Here is a 24963-nt window from a genome sequence, read left to right as displayed (position 1 = left end):
CATGTGGAATGCCCAGAGGATGCAGGTGCCAGCCCAGGGGGGTGGGCAAAAGCTCCCCAGACGGAGGCTGAGGACCATGGGTCCCCAGAACTATAGTTTGTCATTGCACAGAGCTCAAGAGTTAGGATGGGAGAGAAGGGAGAGGCTGACACTGTGCGCTCTCAGCACCTGGAGGGGAGGGGGTTAGAAAGCCCAGTCTAGCATCACCAGATCTGGAATTCAGTCATCTACAGCAAGGGCACCACAGTGCTTCCACTGTCCCAGATGGTGGGGGCTGAGACAGGCTCTGTCTGCATTTCCCACAGCTCTCACGCCCAGCCCTGTGTGAAATTATGGCTACGTTAACAACAACAAAGTCACTGCTTAGAGATACATACTAAAGTATCTACAGATGGGACAGTTCACGAAGAGCATTGAATTCCATGCCAACAGGTTTGGTTTGTATTTCTTTTTTTTTTTTTTTTTGTCTTTCTTGTCTTTTGTCTTTTGTTGTTGTTGCTATTTCTTGGGCCGCTCCCGCGGCACATGGAGGTTCCCAGGCTAGGAGTTGAATCGGAGCTGCAGCCGCTGACCTACACCAGAGCCACAGCAACTCGGGATCCGAGCCGCGTCTGCAACCTACACCACAGCTCACGGCAATGCCGGATCGTTAACCCACGGAGCAAGGGCAGGGACCGAACCCGCAACCTCATGGTTCCTAGTTGGATTCGTTAACCACTGCGCCACGACGGGAACTCCTTGGTTTGTATTTCGAAGGCAAAGGACATCTACTGAAGGATTTCAAGTAGCAGTGGCTGCAAGATCACATTTGGAATTTTGCAAGGCTGTTGGGATTTGTCCAAGTCATGTCTTTTATAGCAAAAGCAAGTCCTGAATGCAGGTTGCATTCTGTTGCTGCATCCCTTTGGTTCTCCTAAATCTGAAATGCCTCCTCAGTGTTTTGAATGTCTTTCATGAACTTGACATTTTTGAAGAGTCTGGCTAGTTATTTTGTAGAGTGTCTCTTGAGTTGGGTTTATCTGATGTTTCTTCAGGATGGGACTCAGGTTATGCATTGTTGACAGAAATACCCCAAAAGTAATGTGTTCTTAGTGCTGGATATCAGGTGATGTGCTCATTAATTGGGCTGCTAATTTAGATGACTTGGTTATGGTGGTACCTGTCAAGTGTCTTCCTTGGAAAGTTATTATTTTTCCTTTTGTAAGTTGTAAATTCATTCTTGTGGAGAGATATTTTGAGATAATTATAAATAAGCTATTATGCCTCACATGTTTACCCTGTAGTAAGAATTAATGATTCTTGCTTGAATCAATTATTACCATGATGGTGGCCAAATGGCAATTTTCTAATTCCATCATTCCTTCCATACTTACTGGGTAGCTTTCTTTTGTAAGATAGAACTTTCCCTTCTCCTTCCTTTATTTATGTGAACACACACAGATTCATATATTATTGTATTCAGTGCATCCTGTGACCTCTAATCCTTCTGCATCATGTTTTAGGTGTTTGTTTTGCAAATAGCACGTGGCTAGACTCTCCCCCCGCCCGCTGACTTTATAACCTTTAAACTGTGAGTTTTATTCCTTTGTGTGAATTGTGAAACTAGTATACATGGATTTATTTCTAGAAAAAAAAAAAGATGTAGATCCACATGTACTGATGTAGAAAAATGTCCAAGATGTAGTTTTAAGGAAAAAAAGCAAATTGCAGAAAAGTGTGTCTCGTATGAGCCCATCTGTTGGGGGAGAGTCTGTGTTCATATAGTTCCATAGTCGTGAACACTTCTGGAAGGTTATGCAAGAGGGAGGTTAACTGGTTGCTTCTGAGGAGCTAGACGGGGCATGGAGGTCTACTCGTCGTTTTATGTATTAGTTGAATTTTAGTTTCTGTGAACAGATAATATTTTCTAATTAAGAGGCCCAACATCAGCCAACTGGAAGCTCCCAACACAGGACAGAGATGGAGGAACATTCACACCGCGTACACTGTGAGGTGATGAGAGGACAGCCCAGGCGGGGTGCTCGAAGAACGGGGCAGAGCAGGGGTCGCAGGAGGCCCCCTGCAGAAGACAACCACTGAGTGCAGTTCCGAAATGAGGCATCTTGGCTTCATGGAAAGATTTTAGGCACTGGCATCAATCAGCCCTAGATTTGACTCGCTTTTTAGCTACTCATTAACTCTGTGACTTTCAGCACATTCTCCAAGTCCCAGGGGATTGTTGGGAGGATTAGAAATCATGATACATGCACACAGCACCAAAATAGTGCCAGCGTTAATGTTCCGTGTATTTTTGAAGAGCGTGTAGGTGTTAAGCAAGGGACAAGGGTGGCCAAGAGGGGAGGCTGTCATTCAGAGGAGGAGCATGTGGTGTATCGGACCCCAGCTTTGGGTTTGGCTTGCGAAGGGCACTGAATTTCATGTCAGCCCTTTGACGTCAGAGATCATCTTGTGAAGGATTTTAGAAGCAGCAATGGTTAGAAGATCAGATTTGTCATTTCGTGAGATCATTGGCAACCAATTGAGAGGAGGGGAGCTAAAAGTGGAGTGAGGAAGTCCAGTTAGATTGTTGCAGTCGTGCAGAAGGAAGATGAAGACCTGAACAAAAACGCTTGGCTCTGAAGGAGGTGGAAACATGAAGACCTATCCCCTGTGGATGTGAGAGTCAAGAGGGAAGAAGACCAAGTCCCTTTGTCTGAAGCACATTTGATAGGGTGATGGGTGCAGGTGGACGGCTGGAGGACGTAGATCTGGAGGAAAGAAGAGTCCTGCTTTAGGTATGTGGAGTTTCAGGTGTCTTTGGGACATATAAGCCCCTGGATATGTGGATGGTCAGAAAAGCAGTGATTAATTTGGGTGAGCAAGCCTGACAGGGCAACCACTTGGTGGGCATCTTGGTCTTAAGGGTCTAAATAGAAAATTGATTAAAAGTTCCAGTATCAGAGTTCCTGTCATGGCACAAAGGAAATGAATCTTACTAGGAACCATGAAGTTTTGGGTTCAATCCCTGGCCTCGCTCAGTGGGTTAAGGATCAGGTGTTGCCATGAGCTGTGGTGTAGGTCACAGACGTGGCTCAGATCCCGCATTGCTGTGGCTGTGGTGTAGGCCAGCAGCTACAGCTCCTATTTGACCCCTAGCCTGGGAACCTCCATATGTGTGGGTGTGGCCCTAAAAAAGAAAAAAAAAAAATTGAGGCCTGAGGGAGGAGGAGAGGCCAACGGATGATACCAGGAGGCTGTTGCTGTTAAAATAACCAAATAATACTAAATGTCTCCAGCAAAAACCTTAATTGTTTGTGTTTCTAAGGGGAGCTATTAATATAAGTGCTAAAACACATTTGGCAAGTGGTAGACGTTACCTGAAACTGATGATTACATTATTTCTTCTGATTAGAGATCTAAAGATATGGATTGGAGAGTAGCTAAGAAAGGCTGTTAAATCAGACAAGCATCCTGAGTGAAATATTTGAAAGCCCATGTTCAAAAACCTTCTGGTTCATTATGGTTCAGGGCAGCATCCAGATGTGGAGAATTAGGGAAAAATGATCAGAGTGGCACTGAAGAAAAATGAAGAATCCAGAATTGCCTTCCCAACAGGCACCCTATGTAACCAACCAACAGGATATCTAAGGTTATTGCTGCGGGCTGATGGTTTCCATGGAAGTTTTCCGCCTGGGTCTCCAGATAAGGGTCTTCACAGTCCACAGAGCCTCACAGATGGTTTGCAAACTATTAGGTGAATATATGTGTGCATTGTCTCTGGGAGAAAGACCCCCGAACCACTAAGGTAGCAATTGACTCTTTTCTGACTTCCCTCTTTCTTTCATTGATTTTCTTTTTTTTCTTTTTTTTTTTTTTTTTTACTTTCTTGTCCATGCCTTGGGCTTAACAGACCACAGAAGGAATTTGCTTACCCCATTGTCTAGCCCTGTTCATCCCAAATACGGTTGAAATTGCTAGTGACTCTTTGTCTAGTTCAGGGATTTCAAGCACCCCTTCCTCCTCCTTTCCTTCCTTCCTTTCCTTCCTTCCCTTCCTTCCTTCCTTCTTTATTACTCAATGAATTTATCACATCTGTAGTTGTATAATGATCATCACAATCCAATTTCACAGGATTTCCATCCCACAACCCAAGCACATCCCCCCACCCCCCAAATGTCTCCTTTGGAGACCACAGGTTTTTCAAAGTCTGTGAGTCAGCATCTCTTCTGCAAAGTTCATTCTGTCCTTTTTTCAGATTTCACATGTCAGTGAAAGCATTTGATGTTGGTGTCTCATTGTATGGCTGACTTTACTTAGCATGATAATTTCTAGGTCCCTCCATGTTGCTAAAAATGCTGGTATTTTATTCATTTTAATGGCTGAGTAATATTCCATTGTGTATATGTACCACATCTTCTTGATCCACTCCTCTGTCAATGGGCATTTAGGTTGTTTCCATGTCTTGGCTATTGGAAAGAAAAGCACCTCACCTTTAAAACACACACACACACACACACTAGAACCTTCTCTGAATTTTTTGTTTTAGCTAACAAAATCTTGCAGGGAGACAAGTTTAGAAAACTGATTTTAAAAATGAATAGCAGCTCTCTATGGACCCAAGTGTGGAAGCCTGGTCCCCGCCCACCAGGTCATCCCATAGACATATATTTGAGGTGTGTTTTAAAACCACTAGCATTGGAGTGGAGATCAAGAGAACTATTCCATTAGAGACCCTACAGGGAGCAGCATCACCCAAGGTGATGATAAGTCTCAAGATAAGTCTATTTCTGATCTGCTAAGCTTAAAATATTATCCCGAAGGGGCGGCTCTTGAGGAAGGAAAGGAAGCAAATTCTGGCCCGCCTGGTTAGTAGCTGTAGACGAAATGGGAGTGAAACTGATGTTGCAGGCTTGATATCTTCATCCGTTTGATCAACTTGACTTCATGCCTACTCGGCATACTGCATGTTGCAGCAAGCTTTCTCTCCAGAGAGGGCTGCTTGTGAGAAATTTAGAGTTTGGAGGGCTACATGCAAATCTGTCTTGAATGCTGGGGGAAAAAAACAAAAATCTTAAACTGCAAAACAGCAAAGATGATTTGTTATGAAAAGAGGATTTTTTGGTATATATGCATCTTCCGATGGCTACTGGATATTTAAGAAATCATTAGGAAATAATGTCAGCTAAAGTCATTAGTCCCTGTTGCATCTTAACCTTTTATTGACTGTCTGATGTGGGTATTTTATCTTAGGCGGCTTCATCCTCTCCTCAGGACAAAGGTAGGGCCAACCAGTCTTGCAGATTTGAAGGTAGTTGCAGCTGCTGCTACCAAGAGGAGTGCCAGGCCCTCCCTGGGCACCATGAAGCCACTTCCTTCCCCAGCCCCAAGTGAGGCCAGATGGCCTGTCTAGCTCCTAAAGGGCCAGGTTGTGTTGGGTCACCTGGATATTTCTGCTCCACTGAGCTTTGGTGCCCAGGTTGCAGACCTAGTTCCTGTGCTTCCCCATCTAGCTTTTTGATGGGTTCCATCACACACTGGGGCAAGGCTTTCTAACCATCTCGGCTCAACTCTCTGAAGCCGCCCTCACTGATGCTTTTATCCCCCATAAGAGCTCTAGTCCCTCCTCTTTCCAGAGATTTTGTCACCTGCCAGACTTGCCCCATCTCGTTCCCCTGCCATACCCTCTCCCCCTGCTTCCTCCCTGCCACCTGGCTGCTGTCCCTGGGCTGGTGGTTCCCACCCTGCTGCTGTCCCAGGCATTCATCCTCCCTCTCTTGAAGGAGCAGAAACTGCAGAAAGCATCACTTGGAGAGGCTACTCCTTTATCCCAGTGATGATGCCACTGCCTACGAATCTACTTGTCACTCTTCCTTTAAAGTTCATGTCACATTATTTTAAATATCTTCAGTGACCGTATTTCAGGGATTGACTTTTCAAATGGCCAGACATTATTCAAGGTCACGCACAGTAGCCAAGACTGTGATCAAACACAGCACCACCATTTGCACTGCCAAAATAAGATTGGATTTTCTTTCGTCATTTGTAATCTGGGCGCCAAAAGAAACTCTGCTAGGAGTTCCCATTGTGGCTCTGTGGTTAACAAACCTGACTAGTATCCATGAGGATGTGGGTTCGATCCCTGTCCTTGCTCCATGGATTAAGGATCTGGCGTTTCTGTGAACTGTGGTGTAGGGTCACAGACTCGGCTCGGATCCCACATTGCTGGGGCTGTGGTGGAGGCTGGCAGCTACAGCTCCGATTCAACCCCTAGTCTGGGAACCTCCAGTTGCCATGGGTGTGGCCTTAAAAAGACAAAAAAGAAGAACGACATTCTACTAGTCTGTACCCATGAGGGCAGGAACTGCATTGGTTCTGCTTGTCACTTTATGTTCAGTTTGGAAGATAGTAGGTGCTTAGTACTCTTTGTTGAGTGAATGAATAGGACCTCCAGAAGTGTCTGGAGCAGAAGCAGCTTCTCTTGAACAAGCAGATACCTCTCAAGACGCCGGCCACTGGCTTAGCACAGAAATCCTGATCCATCTGTTCTTCTCCCCTTGTTCCCCTGTGCTCACGTGGAGGCAAACTGCCAACAAGCTGCAAGCCCAGAGAGTTGGGAACAATTCAATCAGGAATGTCAGCCTTGGGATCATCCACATGTTGCAGCCATGTGTGCAGATGCTGTTCCCAAGGGAACTGGTGCAGAGGCTGCTGGTCAGCACCATGTGTCTAAGCCTTTCCATGATAAAGCATTATCACCAGGGATCTTTAAGAAATGTTTCTGGGTACAGCTCAGTGCTTTAGAGAGGTTTGTTTTTGTCTTCATGTGGTAGAATCACATCTGGACATTAGATACATTTCATCTAAAAATAGCATTTATCCAATTTACTGTCACTTGAGGAGAGAAACCTTTTCTTTTTTCTTAATGCAGACTCCACTTATAACTCTCTGCTGTCTGACATGGCTTGCTGCCATTTAATATATATATATATATATATATTTTTAAAGTATCAGGCTGTGTGTATATGTGCATGTATACATGGAAGTACAAGGAAATCATGGTTTTTATAGACGGAAAGAAAATATGACATCTCTTTCTCACTGCGCCATTTGTTTCTTTCAAGTCATCACTGCCCTTCCTGGGTACGCTGACAGGTCCTAAACTCAGCATCAGTAGGAACTGCAGAAGACTCTGCTGGGTAATGACGTCGGGGCCACAGGACATGATCTGGGGGATTTTCGCCTGTCTTCCGTTAGAATACATCCCCCTCCCCTCCCCCTCCTTCCCTCCTCCCTCTCCCCATACCCATGGCTGGTGGAAATTTCCAGGCCAGGGATCAAACCTGTGCCATGGCAGTGACAGTGCCGGATCCCGAACCACTAGGTCACCAGGGAGCTCCTGGACTGTCTTCTTGCTATCAGCGATTGCGTCCTCTCAGCCCTCTCTCATTGGGGTTTTAGACGTGGAGGTGGAGACCATGAGAATGGAGTGGAGAATAGGAGATGCAGGAAAAGGAGCGTGGCGGGGTGAAAGCACCAGGCTCAAGGAACCCTCTGGAGCAGTTGGCACACATCTGAACCAGAGACTGGAATGAAACCCGACCAGAGAAAAATCCCCAGGCTACTCCTTCTACCTAAGGCACTGATGTTCAGTGGATCGGAGTTGCTCTGGAAGGGGCTGACTGTGAGTGAAGAAGCATGTTCGTCTATGGCAGTTTCCCATTCATCAAGGCCTTGGTGGTTCTGGGGACCGTTCTGGGACCTTTCTTGCCCTGTGACACTGTCCTCTCTCCCTGAAGAGAACTCTGGCTTTTGCCCTTTTCCTCCAAAGGCACATCCCTATCCCCACCCCACCCCCCCAGTGGGATCACAGCTGTCATCAGTGTGATGGGATGGTTTCTGTCTCCCTTTTCATTGCACCTGCCCACCGGATGATGGCTCCGCCCTGTCACCATTAGATCATATTGCCTTCACACATCAAGGTGGCTTCCCCAGCCTCAGATGGGAGAGCCCGAGCTTGCAGTTCCTTTCCACGCTGCAGGGAAGGGTTGGATGGACTCCATTCACGTCCTCTACCCTTCTCACCTGTGACCTTCCACGTGGAATGGCAGAGAGGTCTTAGGGCTACAGCCTGAGCTATGGAATGGAGCGACCTTGGCTGATTCAATCCAGGACCTGGATATTGTCATACTGTGCAGGTGTGCGACTGGTTTGCCCACCGGGATGAGCGTGAACACATCAGCTCAGATTTTCTTCCAATGCACTCACACAGGGGCTTCGACTTCTTAAGCATCTCCAGCCCGTTCAGACTTTGGTCACATCTACCCTGAGACTGCACCTGTTGAGCCACTTTCATTTTGTGAAGTATTTTTATCAGTTTTTCTTTGGATACACCTTGGCACACATGAAACAATAGGCTTAATGTTTGAAAGAGGAGACTCTCGTTTGCCTTCAGTTAGTTGCACCCTTCATTTCTCAACTCTAAAAATTTAACAGATATGTGCGAATCATGGGTGGAATGAAATTAATTTTTACCGCCCACAATAGTTCATTAGTGAAATAAGGAAGGTATTTAATGGATTTGTGCTTAGTGTGCCTAAAATTATTTCACCATAATGAAAGGTCTTGAAAGACTAAGAAAAAGTATGATGACAGTTAAATTGCCTATCTGAACAGTATTACTGTAGAGCAGGAAAACACAATCTTAAAATAGCACATTGTAGAGCCGAAAAAGATGGAGAAATCCAGAAAGGAAGCACAGAGATGTGGCGACTGGAATGAGAATCTTTTAAAACATACCAACACGGTTCCTGTTCTTCCCTCGCACAGAGTCCAGGATTTTCACGATCTTTCATGCTTCCATTTGATTTTTGTGGGTGTATGACTTCAGTTAGACTCCTAGGCAAGCTCTATTTCTCTGCTTTAAAAAGTAAGCCTCCATCCTTCCCAAATGTACAGTAAAAATTTGTATTCGTCATGTTTGGAAATGTACTAATTAGGAATTTGATACTCTGGATGAAAAAAAAAAGGCCAGCAGGGCGGAAGGACAACAGGAGGGGATATTTAACAGACTTTCTCTCCCTCCTGTATAATGTCAGAGGCAGAAAGGATCTTAGCGGCCATTTGTCCAACACCCTCTTTTACAGATGAAGAAAAGGAAGCATAGAGAGGGTAAGTGATTCGTCCCAGGGCACACAGCCCGTGAGTGGCCAAATAACGATAGCACTTGAAACACCACTGGTGGCTTCTTTGCTTGACAAAGGCTCCCCAGCACTTCGGCATGAATCCATTTTTATAGCTGTGCATCTTTCTGAATGCATCTAATTGAAAGAAAATTCCTTGGACATGTCCTTGAATACAGACCTTGCACAGATAGGCTTTTAACACTAGGTCCTTTGCTCTCCATTCCAAGCCGGGGCGAGGGCGGTGAGAAGAGGTTCTCTGGCAGATCCTGCCTCCAGCCAAAGGGTAACAGGCATCTCTGGGTTTGTTAGGTCAAAGAACGTGACCCTCCTCAGAACTTCAGTCCCATGAAGCTTGTTGGGCTATGTCTTACCTCCCTCGGCTCCTCTTGACTCCAAAGGGGAAAAGTGAGGCAGAAAAGTCCAGTTGTCTTTGTCAGTCTCTGCTCACATTGTGCCAAAGCAACTGTTTGACTTTTCTGGTTTTCCAGTTGCTTGTGTTTTTATTGTCTGAACTTCAAAATAATTCTCATGACCAAGCGTTGCCTTATGGAAGGTCAAGAGAAGGGTGGGTGTGATCTAGAATTCAGTGTGTGCCTTGTCATTTTGTTCTAATGATTGAACAAATTGTACAGAGTGTTTAACTCTGGGCTGGGCATTGGGTGGGCAGAGGACAGGATTCAAAAAAAAAAAAAGGCCTGTGGGTCCTCATGCACAAAGAATTGTTAGAGGGAAAAATTATAAGTGGGTTACTGATGATGCAGTAACCATTTTGGCCAACCTTGGGCAACTTTGTAGAGTGGGGGGCATTGAGTCCCTTCTTCCCTCATCACCCAGAAGTAAAGAAGGGCTAACGCAGCTGGAACTGGAGTGAGGCACTTGCCTTGGGGACACAATTTAAGGGGGCACCAAAAATTAAGTAGTCAAGGTTTAAATAGTGCATTAAAATCTTAATTAAAGCCAAAAAAACCCCTTCATGAACAAAATATCAATATTCAAATAGAGGACAAGTATTGCTGCCTTTTCCCTTTTGCCTCAGGCTCTAGTATGGTTTGGCGTGGCATTTGGAGTAAATAGCCAGAAATAAAGCTGAATAAGTGTGTGTGTGAGAGAAAAAGATAAATCATAAAGCTGGAAGAAACCTTAGTCCCCAAAGTTTAGTCCAATGAATTTTATAGGTGATGAAACTGAGAAGTTAAATGTTTCAGCACAAGCCGATCACAGCTGTCTTTACAAATACTGAAGCTCAGGGCTCTTGACCAGCAGTCCTGTGGCTACTTACACAATAATGGCTTCCAAAGTGGAAGAAACGCAACTCCCCACTAAAGAAGGCCAGCTCAATAAATTGTCAGATTTGGGCATTTTAATGGGCCATGGACATAGATGTAGAGCTTTTAAAATAAAGATCCCAGAGCACATGTGTAGTCTCTCTTTGGATCCTGTGCTTGTAAGGATACCAGAAAAATAAGGCATGGCCTGGAGACCTAGTGCTTCTAGGGATGAGGGTAGGAGTGGTCTGTGGGGTCAGACGTAACTGGTATTCCCAATGCCCAGGCTCAGAGACCCACCTGGCTTTGGCCATTGAAGCAAATTCTTTTTTGCTTAGGTACGCCTGCTGCCTTCTTTGGCTCTGCTCACAGGGCCTTTTCTGATGTGGCTTTTCCTCACATTGGTGTGGTTTGACCGGAGGTTTGGATTCGTGCTTTGATCCCCCTTCAGCCAGAGGGAGGCCTACCAGTGACTCAACCCAGTCCACTGGAGTTTGACAACAGGGTTTGGGGCCAAGGTGCCAGCAGGAGAAAGAGTCCCTCTGCCTCCTTTTGTCCTCAGTGAGTACAGAGTCCTTCATGACCTTGTAGGAAGGAGTGGATGACAGAGGGAAGGTCTGATGTTCCTGGTGCTTGGCCCAGTTCAGAATCAGTCATACATTTCTCAATCTACAAATAACTATCAACATCCACTTTGGACAAGACTGGGATACAGGCCAGGTACACGGTGGTGATGGGCATTCCTGTTCCTTCTTACTCCTTCCCCATCCTAGTCTAGAGGGATGAACTCCATCCTGTGTGCACACGAGGGTTCTGAAAAAGGCAAAGGACAGTTGCAGCCTGGGGTTGTTCCAGATGCAGTTCTTTGCCCCCTGTGGATTTTGGCTGAGGTGTAGGTCCCATGCCTGCTGGGGAACTGGGTGAAGAGTCAAGGGTCAGTTCTAGTTAAGGTGATCAATGTGTCCTGGGTTTCTTGGGACTTTCCCAGCTTTAGCACTGAATGTCCCAAGTCCCAGGAAAACCTACACAGTTGGTCAGCCTTGGTGACCGGCAGCCAGTGGTCACTAGGCCACTTGGTGATCTCCAAAGTCATGATAGTGGGAGAGCATTTGACCTTCTCTCAAGAATAGGATGGAACCCCAAGTGAGTGGAGTAAAGGGGCAGATGAACTTGCTTTTCAAGTTTGGGCATGAGAACTCTGGTAAAACCTGTCCTTCAGCCTCTGATAAGAATCAGATGCTTTTAACCAGGGTCTGTGCTGAGGGCTGCACTTCCAAGAAGGAAGAGTTCTTACTACCCCCATGGAACTTGGGCCGCAGGCCAGAGGTGTCTCTTGAGGACCCTTGGGTAATCGGCAAGCACTGATTCTGGCAATAGCAGACTGGAAGATCCTGGGCATTTGATCCCTATCACCATTAAAATCAGGGTAAAGGGGGTGAGGTGGGAGCTACAGGACCCAAATCTGCAGGGACAGGGTTTCCAGCATGACGTACCCTCCTATCAGGCCAGCCACAGTGTATCTTCACAGTCACCAGACCCATCCTGTCCTTGGTCAAGGGGCAGGGCTGATGGAGGTGTGCAAGTGCATCAACACCTGCATGGCATGTAGCAATCTTGCACTTGGAATTTAAGAGGCAGCCTGGACAGAAAGGCAAGAGAGGCAATGAAGCCAAGTCCACCAGAGTTATTGTTTCCCCTTGCCACGTGTGTGTACACACACACTCTCTCTAGCCTGATCAAAGCATGGAGGACGTTAACAAGAATTTTTTAAAGTTTTAATTGATTTACAGTGTTGTGCCAATTTCTTCTGTATGGCAAAGTGACCCGGATATACATATATATACATTCTTTTTAGTCTTTTTCATCACAGTCTATCTCAGGAGACTGGATATAGTTCCCTGTGCTGTACAGTAGGGCCTTGCTGTTTATCCTTTCTAAATGTAATAGTTTGCATGTACTAGGCCCAAACTCCCAGTCCACCCCATTCCCTCCCCCATCCTCCTTGGCAAACACAAGTCTGTTCTCTATGTCTGTGAGTCTGTTTCTGTTTTGTGGATAGGTTCCTTTGTGTCATATTTTAGATTCCACATATAAGTGATATCATATGGTATTTGTCTTACTCTGACTGACTTAGTGTGAGAATCCTTAGTTGCATCCATGTTGCTACAAATGGCATTGTTTTGTTCTTTTTTATGTGAGTGGTATTCCATTGTACATATGTACCACATCCATTCATCTGTCAATGGACATTTAGGTTGTTTCCATGTCTTGGCTACTATAAATAGTGCTGCTGTGAACAGAGGGGTGTGTGTATCTTTTTGAATTGTCATTTTGTCTGGATATATGCTCAGGAGTGGGATTGCTGGGTCATGTGGTAGTTCTATTTTTAGTTTTTTGAAGCACCTGTGCTGTTCTCCATAGTGGTTGTACCAACTTAAATTCCTGCCAACAGTGTGGGAGAGTTTCCTTTTCTCCATACCATCTCCAGCATTTATTGTTTGTAGACTTTTTGATGATGGCCATTCTGACCTGTGTGAGGTGATGCCTCGTTGTATTTGATTTGCATTTCTCTAGTAATTAGTGAGGTTGAGCATCTTTTCCTGTATTTTTGGCCATCTGTATGTCTTTTTTTGGAGAAATGTCTATTTAGGTCTTCGGCCATTTTTCGATTGGGTTATTTTTTTCTTGTGTTGTTTGTATATTTTGGCGATCGAGCGCTTGTCTGTTGCATCATTTGCAAATATTTTCTCCCATTTCATAGGTTGTCTTTTCATTTTTTAAAATTTTTTTTGCTGTCCAAAGTTTGTAAGTTTGATTAGGTCCCATCTGTTTATTTTTATGTCTATTGCCTTGGGAGACTGACCTAATAAAATATTTGTACCATTTGTTTTGCTTATGTTCTCTTCTAGGAGTTTTATGGTGTCATATGTTAGTTATGTTTAAATCTTTAAGCCATTTTGAATTTATTTTTGCGCATAGTGTGAGGGTGTGTTCTAATTTCATTGATTTGCATGTAGCTGTCCAACTTTCCCGCACCACTTGAAGAGCCATCTTTTTCCATTTTGTGTGTGTGTGTGTGTGTGTGTGTGTGTGTGATGCTGTGGCATGTGGAGGTTTCTGGGCCAGGGATTGAACCCACACCACAGCAGTGACCCAGGCTGCTCTGGTAACAATGCCAGATCCTTAACCCACTGTGACACAAGAGAACTCCTCCCATTTTATATTCTTGCCTCTCTTGTCAAAGATTGTGTCTGGGTTTATTTCTGGGCTCTCTCTTCTGTTCCATTGATGCGTATGCCTTTTTTTTTTTTTTAACACCATGCTTTTTTGATTACTGTAGTGTTGTAGTATGGTTGGAAGTCTGGGAGAGTTGTGCCTCCTGCTTCCCCCACCCCCCTCAGGATGGCTTTGGTAATTCTGGGTCTTTTATCATTCCATATACATTTTTAGATTGTTTATTCTAGTTCTGTGAAAAATGGCATCGGTGATTTGATAAGGATCACACTAAATCTGTAACTAGTTTTGGGTAATATGGCCATTTTAACAGTATTCTTCCAACTTAAGAGCATGGGATTATCTTTCCATTTCTTTGAATCTGCTTTCCTTTATTAATGTTTTATAGTTCTCAATGTATAAGCCTTTAACCTCCTTAGTTTTATTCTTAGGGTTTTTTTTTGGGGGGGGGTGATTTTTAAAAGGTATTGTTTACATTCCCTTTCTGATATTTGTTAGTATACAGAAAAAAGCATGGAGAACTCTTATGGGAGGAATCAGACATGCGAAGTCCCAAATGAAGCCAGAAATGAGAGCAGAGTAAGTGTCTGTGTAGCACAAAGGGTGTGGGTGCCCAGCAGCTCAGGCCAGTTTCCACAGTGTTCAGGGTCTCCCTGAACATGTGCATGGACTGTCTTGACTCGGGGTATCTTAACCTCCAGCCATAACTTCCATCACAGGAGAATACACAAAGGCTGCAGAGGTTCCAAAGAGATTACGTACTGTAAGAGTGTCTGGCAAGATGGTGTGGTTATGGAAGGAGCTGCATGGAAGAATGGGTGATATTTAGATAGAAATATGGGGAGGAATAACAGATAAGGGGTGGACAAAGGCTCCGATCAGAGAGCCAGAGGTGGTTTAAAGAACCTGTACTGAAGCAGATAAAAGTCTTGATTGTCTTACAGTTACCAGTGGATATGTCTGATTGGGTCTAATTTCCCTTCCATCACTTCCTCCACTTTCAGATGACAAGGTCCATAAAGACAGGGCTATGTCTCATTCAGTACTGTAGCCACATAAGTGCTCAGCACTGTGGTTTTCCTATCATAAGTGTTCAGGAAATTTTTGATAAGAATGGAAGTGGAATTGAAGCACCAGCGTATTAAAGTTTAGGGCATATATGCTGCCTTGGGACAAAGAATGGCCACCATGTATATAAAAGTAAACCGCGTGAGGCAAAGTAAACCTAGTGACCGTCACATCAGTGGTGGCAAGTGCCCAAAATACAGTTGTAGATTATGTCCCTTGTCCATTTAAGCCAAGTTATTACAGTTTTAAAACTGACGCATGAAAAGCACGTGGACGTTATCAAGATCATGCACTTGCTTTCAAATAATACAACTTTCTCTCTTTAAAATTAGTCCATAAAATGAGAACATAAATTGTGTAAGTCAGAATGACCAATGTGGGTAAATTGGAAGGGCTTTGTGTGTGTAGCTTCTCAGTACTTTACAGGCTGGTTCTACATGAGGGCCAGCCCATCTTTATTTTAGGGCCATGAGCTGCTGGTGGAAGCATTTGTTATTTCATGCCTTCCTTTTCTCTTCCGTTCCTGTTGTTTTGCTTCATTCCTCACCTTCTACTACTCTTCTTTTCCCTTTGGTCTTTCCATATTAAAGGACTAATTGTTGCTCAGCCTTCTTGGTGTCACCCAGGAGACCTCAAAGGGAGACCACCTGGCCTGCAGGCTCTGAAACCTCAGAATATTGCTAAGACGGTTGGCTGGATCTTCTACTTTTGAGGAATATTTCAGCACCTTGTGGACAAGGCTTTTGAGCTCCATTTAAGTACCTTGTTAAGACCACTAAATGAATTTTATTGTTCGAAACACGAAGGATTCAGATTGATACTTCTACTAAGCCCTGCCTATGCGGTAGGCTTAGCTGGATAGAGGTGGTCAGGGATTTCTGTAATTTTTTTAAGAATGAAAAACACTTAAATTTGGGAAAGAACGTGGACTTTATCTCCCTAAATGGAATGGCTGCAGAGCAGCCAAACCTTTTCTATCTCCAGAAGGGAATTGTAGCAAGAGAATAGAAACTTTACAGGGAATGGCTGGTATTATCAAAGGCTTTTCAAAATAGACATGAAATGAATAACTTTGGGCCAGTTTCATTACCGCTTTGCAAGTTTACATTTTGTTTTTGTGTGGTATTTTTCTCCCCCTTGTGAGATGGTCACTAGGGCAGGCGAGCAAATAACCTTTATTTGGTTGAATTTGGGACTGAACATAATTATCTTATAATTTGGGTTCATAGTGCCACTTTTTGACAGTTATGCTATGAGCTTTTTGAGGAATATGGAGCCCACATGCTGTAAGCTGCTTCCTATTCAGTTGCCCTTCAAGTTATGATGTCTCAGCTGTCCCTTCCCCCGCTCCTTGGTACAAGGGCAGATGCTGCTGGAGACAAACCAGATGAACCCGTGTGGGGACCGCCAAGCTCTGGCACTGTCTCCTCTGAACAGACCCTTGTCCCCAACATGTTTTTCCAGAGGATTCCATGGACATGCATCTGAAGGAATGCTGCAGTTGGTAGTCACAGCAGGCATCCTGCATTTCTCCTGCCAGGAGAGTTGTGAGTAAATGGGAGTCTTGTAAATTGAGTCAGTGTTCCTAGCAACCTCCGTGACCATTTCAGAGTTGTTCCATCTTCAGGTCTAGGGGTCTTTGGTTGGCAACACTTCTTTTTTTTTTTTTTTTTTTTTTTTTTTTTTTTTTTTTTGTCTTTTGTCTTTTTTGTTGTTGTTGTTGTTGCTATTTCTTGGGCCGCTCCCGCGGCATATGGAGGTTCCCAGGCTAGGGGCTGAATCGGAGCCGTAGCCACCGGCCTACGCCAGAGCCACAGCAACGCGGGATCCGAGCCGCGTCTGCAACCTACACCACAGCTCACGGCAACGCCGGATCGTTAACCCACTGAGCAAGGGCAGGGACCGAACCCGCAACCTCATGGTTCCTAGTCGGATTCGTTAACCACTGCGCCACGACGGGAACTCCAGGCAACACTTCTTACCCAATCTATCCCATAGCATATTCTGTAAAGGAAGGTGATGAGCTGTAAAGAAACTCTTAACTGCACCAGGGGAGCACACTGCTTATAGAAATCCTTCTTTTAAATAACAATCATTTTTTTTTCTGTTCCTTCCTTATTGCCCTAGCAGAAATTTGGGTTAACCCTGAAGCAGACCTTGAGATAAAGGATTAAATGCAAATGATATCCAGGAAACACCAGTAGGAGAATGGAAAGTGACACTGGGAAGGGAAGGAAGTCACTATGAGGTCGTCATGGAGCAGGTGACTGCTTAGGCAAGCGGGGCTCAGTCCTGCCAGGGATCACTAGGGAACAGTGTCAAGACACACCGCAGATCCTGTACCACCTGAGGGCGAGGAACCTGGGGGTTTTATATACTGGCTCCTTCAGTCCCTGGGGGTGGCTGATCATATCCTAGTACTCTACCTCCTAGATGGGTAGGGGCTGTAGAAATCCAGGAAAGCTCTTGGCCAGTGTGTGCTGGCACTGGGAAGCCAAGCCCAATGCAAGTGGCTGCGGGCAGGACACCAACACATCTGCTACACGTAGCTGCTTAGAGTACATGTGAGGAGGTAGGCTCTCCATTGCTCCTGAGAATTACTTCTTTATTGGTGAGTGTCTTCTAGGTGCGTTTCCTGCAAATCAAAAAAAAAAAAAAAAAAAGGCATTTAGAGACTTACTAGGAAAGTGGAGTATTTCCTTCAAAATATTTTTTTTTAGTGCAGAAATACTAGGAGATGGAACCCACGGCCACAACCAATTAATATCAAGCCTTTTCAAAGTGCTCCCATCCATCTTTTTCAGTGGATGGAGGATACTGAAACAAACATAGAACCTTTATTCTCAAGCTTTTTATTCCACCATCAGTGGGTTTCCATGATGAGCAAAGGCTTGCCTCTTAGATGCTTTTTGAAAGTGCCTGCATATATTCCTAGATACCTCATGGACCATGGTGTGGCAGGCAGACCACCTGCAACTTGCCCAAGTGGGCAGGGGCCAAACAGAGGTAGGTCTTGCTGTTCTTTTTTTTTTTTTTTTTTTTTGTCTTTTTTGCCATTTATTGGGCCACTCTCATGGCATATGGAGTTCCAAGGCTAGGGGTTTAATTGGAGCTGTAGCCACTGGCCTACGCCAGAGCCACAGCAACGCGGGATCCAAGCTGTGTCTGCAACCCACACCACAGCTCACGGCAACACCGGATCTTTAACCCACTGAGAAAGGCCAGGGATCAAACCCGCAACCTCATGGTTCCTAGTCAGATTCACTAACCACTGTGCCATGGTGGGAACTCCTTGCTGTTCTTTATTAGTAGGTACCAGCTCCAAAACTGACAACTGAAAAGCGGGATTAAACCCCGGCCTCCTAATTCCCATGATATATCTTGGAGGCTCTGGCACCTCATGTTCCTGGTGAGTCCTGCTGCCGTCTTTACTCCTAATGGCACTCTGGCAGCTGAACCACTCGTGCCCTGGTTGGTCTCCTGTTTTGAAGGCTGATGAATCTTTTTAAGTTCCTGACATAGCATCAGACAGGGAGCTTGGTGCTGAGGAGAATTAAGCTCATGGAGTCTCCACTGCAAACAGCTGCTATGAAAGAGGGGTGCTGAACCTCCCTTGAGAGGCATATTGAGGGACTGGCCTCTGGGCAAAATGGAATCCAGAACAGTTCGGTATCAGATCTGCCTAAGCGGCAGCCTGTATCTCAATCAGATCTATTGCCCACTCCTACTCTGCCTTCTAACTCTAGTCCCTGATATGTAATTTGTGAGGTTTCAGAGCTAAGGAAAAAAAAACTTTAAAGATCATCCAGCCAACCTGTCTACTTGCTGATAAGGACCCCACATTCCACCGTGGTTAAGTCATTGGCCCAGAGTCAAACAGGGAGATAGGAGCTGGGCTGAAGGGGGGAAGAGAACCAGTCTTTTTGCAGTTCCCGGGAAGCTAATAAGGCAGCAGAATTTCTCAGTGGCTTCAGAGAAGTAATGCTTGGTGCCAAAAAGGTTTTTGAATACCTGCTCAAGACAGTGCAAGGCACCGTGGGCAGAAGAACGGGAGCCAGTGCCCTCCTGGCTCTCACACTTTCTCCCTGTTGGCCCGCACTGTCTGCCTGAGCTCGTTGCTCCTTGCTTCCCAGCTCTCTTCCCCTGTTTCCACTCTTAATTCATTTTCCATCCATCCTCCACTCTATTTTATTTCTTTCTTTTTTTTTTTTTTTGGCCACCCCACGGCAAATGGAGCTCCTGGGCCAGGCATCAGATCTAAGCCACAGCTCCCACAATGCCAGATCCTTAACCCACTGTGCGGGTCAGGGATGAACCCACATCCCAGCGCTCCCGAGACACTGCTGATCCTGTTGTGCCACAGCGGGAGCTCCTCCACTCTCTTTGCTGTTTGCTTGGTTTTGGTGCCCAAAGCTAGGAACGGTTTTCTCTCTTTTTCTTACAACTGATGTCCTTTGTTCCAGCTCCCCGGTTCCCTTTCTCCACTATTTCCCTGTTCCCACCCTACAAATTTCTCTCTCTCTTCTCTGCTACTGGTTTCTGCTCCTCCTGTTATCTGCCCCCTCCCTTAAGCCTCTCCTAGCTGCCCCTTCCTCGGCTCCCTTGCTCTCCCCTCTCCTATCTTGGATCCTGGAGGAACACTTGGCTATTGTGGAAGGCGTCTTTGCCAGGGCCAATGGTTCCCTCTGCCTGGGCTCTGTGCCCTCATGGGCTCTCCATTCCCTTGTGGTACAGGCGGGACCTTGTAACTCAATTCTGAAGGATACTGTATGATCAAAATGATGAGACATCACTTCTCTTTTTTTCTAGGTTAGAAAAGGCTGTGGCTTCCACCTTAGCTGCTCTTTGTGAGGAAGCTGGCTGCCATCTGGTAAACTGCCCTACCGAGAGGCCCACGTAGCAGGGAAGTGAAATCGCCAGCCAAGAGCCAGGAAGGACCTGAGCTCTGCCAACTGCCACGTGCATGAGCCTCCCCCAGGGGAGCCCTGAGGTGACACAGCCCCTCCGACATCGTGACCGTCGCCTGTAAGAGACCCCAAGTCTGAAGCACCCAGCTGGGATGCTCCTGGATTCCTGACCCCCAGAAACGGTAAGATCATTACTGTTGTTTTAAGCTGCTCGGTTTGGGGAGGCGTTTGTCCGGCAGCAGTATGAAAAAGGCCGAGCTCTCCTTTCCTGACCACCCCTCGGTAACGTGTGTCTTCTGTGACCTTGAGCGCATGCTGTTGCTCTTTGGGCCTTGGGGGTTAGAGTCTAGTGTCCCGCATCTCCGGACTGTAACCGTGCAGTCTGTAGGGTGACAACGAGGCCTGTCTGTTCCATCTTTTAGTGGAGGAAGCCCAGTCCGCCCTGCCCTTCCTGTACATCTTTGTGATGCGCCACATCTTTATATTTGCCTCACATTTTTCACTCCTATTATCTGAAGTCTGTTTCTAATTTCTGACAGAATTGCAGTGGCCTATTGTGTGCCTCCCTCCGCATGACATGCCAATTTCATTTTGGAGTCACGGCTATTGTCTTTTTCTCCCCTCATCTCTTGTTTTGCACAATTCCAATACAACCCGTGAACGGAGAGAGTTGCCCTTGGGCCTGATCCGGGCACTCTGTGGCCCCCAAACAGGGGTGGATGATAGACAGACAGACAGCCTGTCTGCCACCCGAGGCATCTTTGCTTGCTTAAAAATTTGCTCTCCAGATTGCAGACGCCCTTCCAACACTAGCAAAGACTGGAACATATTAAATAAGAGCAGAGCTGAAATTGGATGGAATGTCACAGCCACTTAGATTCAGACCTCTCTTTCAGGGGAGCACGTGGGGAAGGGGCTGGGATGTGCCCGCATGGATCACATAGGGGAAGAAGGCTTCCATACCTTTCTCATACCGAGACTTGAGCAGGGGTAACATCTTTTTTTCTTAAGCAGGGCCTATAACCCAGGACCCATCACTTATGTATGGTGTCCATGGCAACCGGGCAAGGGTATGGGATCCCTTCTCACTGGGGAATTCCTTTTATGGCTCATTTCCGAAACCAGCATGGCCAGTACACGAGTCTGCAGTTTCCCAGTTGCTTAGCAACCAGCTCCTATGCTCTAGTCACTAGGAGAAGCAGACAGTTTTCTTTTTTTTAAAGTGTCATCAGAATCATATGTTACATTCTCTCTACTTTGTCTCTTTAGAATAAAATAATTAGTGTGTGATAAGGATGCGGGAAAGGGCAACCGCTCCCTGTTGTTAATGCCTCCGCTGCTCCTGGCGGGCTGTTGCAGGCAGAGAGAGGGAGGAAAATGTTAGCATGCTTTCGGCTGGTAATTAAGCAGCACGAGCCATCTGCACATTGAAAGCTCTACATTTTTCACATCTCATGGGGGCATCAAGTAAGTACAGGGCCAGCAATCTGTGTGCTGTGTTCTCTCCCCCAAACCAGAAGAGCCAGGCTACCCCTGACAGGTGTCCCTGGACTACCTCTCCTCCTTGGCTCTTGGGAGGGGTGAATTGGTTTGTTGGGTTTTTGGTAGAAAGGCAAGGAGACCATGGAGCCCCCCAATTGTTGAATGACCACCGTGGTTCTCAACCACGGGTAATTTTGCACCCCCTGCCCCACCCCAGGTGACATTTGGCAAGATCTGCAGACATTTGGGGTTGTCATAACTGGGGGAGGGCATATTACTGATACCTCGTGGGTGGAGACCAGGGATGTTGCTAGACCTATGATGCAAAGGACACCCCCCAACAACAAAGAAGCCGCCTGCCCATCGAGAAACCCTAAGAGAAATCCGAAGAGCCATCTGACTTGTTAAAAACAAGCGCTCTAGCTGACCAGGAAAAATGCGGACAAAGTAAAGGGTGGGACTGATGAGCATCCATCCAACAGACCATTCCAACCAGAATTTCTGCGCGCATGGAACCCTCCGCCCCCAGCAGAGACTTAGCAGGCAGTGGACCTGGTGTAGAGCAGAGGCCCCCCTGAGGTTTGTAACAATGGAGCTAATCTCTGAGGTTGCCTCCCTATAGAAGGAAAGCAGAGATGGAAGGGACATAGCTTTGACATTAGACAGACTTGGTTTCTATATATCACCTGTGCACTATGGGCTCTGAGGCATTTTACATACTCTACCTGAGACTCAGTCTTCTCAACTCCAAAATGCAAATCAAAATGGGTGTTGTGACAGCTACATGTCAGAACACGTGAAATGCTGACCCCGATTAGGCTCTTTTTTGGCTGCACCTGTGGCATGCAGAAGTTCTGGGGCCAGGATACAACTCATGCCACAGCGGTGACAATGCCAGATCCTTAACCTTCTGAGCCACTAGGGACTCCTGGCCCCTATCAGGCTCTCTTATTCCCTTTCATGTCTCAGCCCCAGAACTCTAAGTGTCCTCTTTCCCTCTGGGTACTTTGAACTTTTCAGGAATATGAACCAATGGGCTGATCCTATAATGACTAGCAATGAATGAACAAAGAATAGAAGCATCATTTGGGAGGATTTGGGGCTGGTAGTCCTAGGCTAAATTTCTCCATGAAGGACAGGAAAATGTAAGAAATGGGTGATATGAGAGGTCGGATTACCATTAAGCGCATCCAGGCTCCTCTGTTTCACTGGCTGTATGACCTTGAATAGTTAGGGAACCCTATCTGAGCCATTTCTCATCTGTGAAATAGGGATTGTTACTACCTCTTGCATTATTGTAAGAATTAAAGGTCATGTATATAAAGGCCTAGCCAGGTTCCCAATATAAGGCAGGCACCTGATAATATTACAATATATGCATTCATGTAGGCACTTTTTTTTTTTTTTTTTTGTCTTTTTGCCATTTCTTGGGCCGCTCCCGCAGCATATGGAGGTTCCCAGGCTAGGGGTCTAATCGGAGCTATAGCTGCCAGCCTACACCAGAGCCACAGCAACGCGGGATCCGAGCCGCATCTGCGACCTACACCACAGCTCACGGCAACGCCCAGATCCTTAACCCACTGAGCAAGGATCGAACCCTCAACCTCATGGTTCCTAGTCAGATTCATTAGCCACTGTGCCACGATGGGAACTCCAGCACTTTTTTTTTTTTTTTTTTTAAGAAAGATTGGCACATGTGGTCTAATCCAAGATCTTTTCCACTGATGCTGAGAGTGAGGCTAAGGCTGTCTGTTAGGAAGACACAATTGGCCTCCCTATTATCTCACAATAATCACATTTCCCTCAGTCATCACATTTCCCTCAGTCATCCATGATAGTTCCAGCAGCCACAACGTTATGTAAGCAGTTTGGAAGTTATTTCTATTTTCAGCCTATGCTCCTTCTTGCAGGAGGGGGAGGGGTAATGAATTCTATACATTTAGCAACCATTTTTTACTTGCTTGGAATCTTGAGACTATCTCAGGATACCTCCTAGTTCTAATAAGTGGGGTTTTGTCTATATTCATCTGTACCATTCATAGTTTTCTAGATGATAGCATGTCCCCTGTCACCTGTCATCCTGGCCTCAAACAGAAGCACCTCCGTCCCTTGACCACTTGAAATGCATCAACCAGAGCTGCACATTCCTTACAAAGGTCATATTTCCTTTGCGGCCTTGTTCCTTACTCTTCCTAATAATTTCTCCAAACTGGGGGCCCAAAATCTTTGCTACACACTCTTGGACTGAATCCAAAATCCTTTTTCTGGGTCATATGAGCTGGTTCAGAGTGGCAGCTTCTCATCTTCTGTATTTTTTCTCCCTGTCATGCCCTTATTCTCAGCAGAGTTTATATCTGCCAAGGTTTTGTCCACTCATCCAGCCTCATTTAATCTCATCCCCAGTGGCGTCTTGTTAAACACCCAACAAAGCCTGATGATCTGTAAACACTTAAGAGATTTCACAGCCCCTTCTAGATTGTTGTGTGATTCTACTTAATTTTGCCCAATTGACTCAAGCCCCATGGGAATAGAGCTCTAGATGTGTCACTGTTAAAATTTTTCTCTTCCACAGGGGATAATTAAGTAAGTTTAGAGTCTGCTTGCTCATCCCTCCCAGACAAAATGATGGAATCTCACCTGGAAGCTGCTACAACCAGGAAAGGTTAAAGAAGGGTGTTTATTAGACATGCATGATCCCAGCTCCCCAGAATGGAGCACAAGTGCTTCATTTCTACACAAGTGGCAGAAGCCAGAGCAGAGTCATCTCAGAACTGTGAGAGCCTGGAGATGGGATATCTCAAAGTTTACCAGGAGGACCAGAAGCACTCAAAGTATGTGGAGGTCAGAGCAGTGGCTATGAAAGAGTCCAGGCGGACTAGGGCATCAGGCAGCCGAGGGCAAGGCAGGCAGCATGTCTGGGATCCAAGATGACAGGAGATTCAAAACAGGGCACCACAACTGACACTGCAGAAATACAAAGCATCATAAAAGACTATGACAAGCAACAAGATGCTAATAAGATGGACAACCTAGAAGAAATGGACAAATTCTTAGAAACGTATGATCTTCCAAAAATGAGTCAGGGAGAAATAGAAAATATGAACAGATCAATCACAAGTAATGAAATTGTTGGAAGTTTTAAAATCACCGTTTCAAACAAAAGTCCAGGATCAGATGGTGTCACAGGCGAATTCTATCAAACATTTAGAGAGGAGTTAATATCTGTCCTTCTGAAACTCTTTCCAAAAATTGCAGAGGAAGGAACAGTCTGAGACTCATTTTATGAGGCCACCATCACCCTGATACCAAAACCAAACTAAGATACCACAAAAAAGATGAAATTATAGGCCATCACTGTATGTTCATTATGGATGAATATAGATGTAAAAATCCTTAGTAAAATACTAGCAAACCAAATCCAACAATACATTAAAAGGACCATACACATGATGAAGTGGGATTTATCCTAGGGATGCAAGGACTTTTCAGTACTTGAAAATCAACCAGTGTGATAAACCACATTAACAAATTGAAAAGTAAAAACCATATGATTATCTCAGTAGATGCAGAAAAGGCTTGTGACAAAATTCAACACCATTTATGATTAAAAAAAAAAAACTTTCCAGGAAGTTGGCATAGAGGGAATCTACCTCAACATAATGAAGGCCATGTGTGACAAACCTACAGCTAACTTCATACTCAATGGTGAAAAGCTGAAAGCATTTCCTCTAAGAATGGGAACAAGACAAGGATGTCCACTCTCACCACTTTCATTCAACATAGTTTTGGAAGACCTATCCACGGCAATAAGAGAAGAAAAAGAAATAAAAGGGATCCAAATTGGTA

The 24963-nt window shown here is 45.4% G+C and overlaps 1 long non-coding RNA gene across 1 annotated transcript in view; it reads left to right on the top strand.

The window, feature by feature from the left end:
- The window catches only part of LOC110256166, a 36264-nt gene extending 11948 nt beyond the window's left edge, over positions 1 to 24316 (top strand). Inside the window, exons 2-3 of the long non-coding RNA XR_002337442.1 lie at positions 19538 to 19817; positions 23690 to 24316. This is a non-coding gene — a long non-coding RNA (uncharacterized LOC110256166). The remainder of the gene's footprint in view (positions 1 to 19537; positions 19818 to 23689) is intronic.

This window comes from Sus scrofa, chromosome 12, assembly GCF_000003025.6.
Source record: "Sus scrofa isolate TJ Tabasco breed Duroc chromosome 12, Sscrofa11.1, whole genome shotgun sequence".
NCBI lineage: Eukaryota > Metazoa > Chordata > Mammalia > Artiodactyla > Suidae > Sus > Sus scrofa.
Note: the sequence above shows the minus strand (reverse complement) of the source record. Positions and strands in the feature narration are given on the sequence as shown.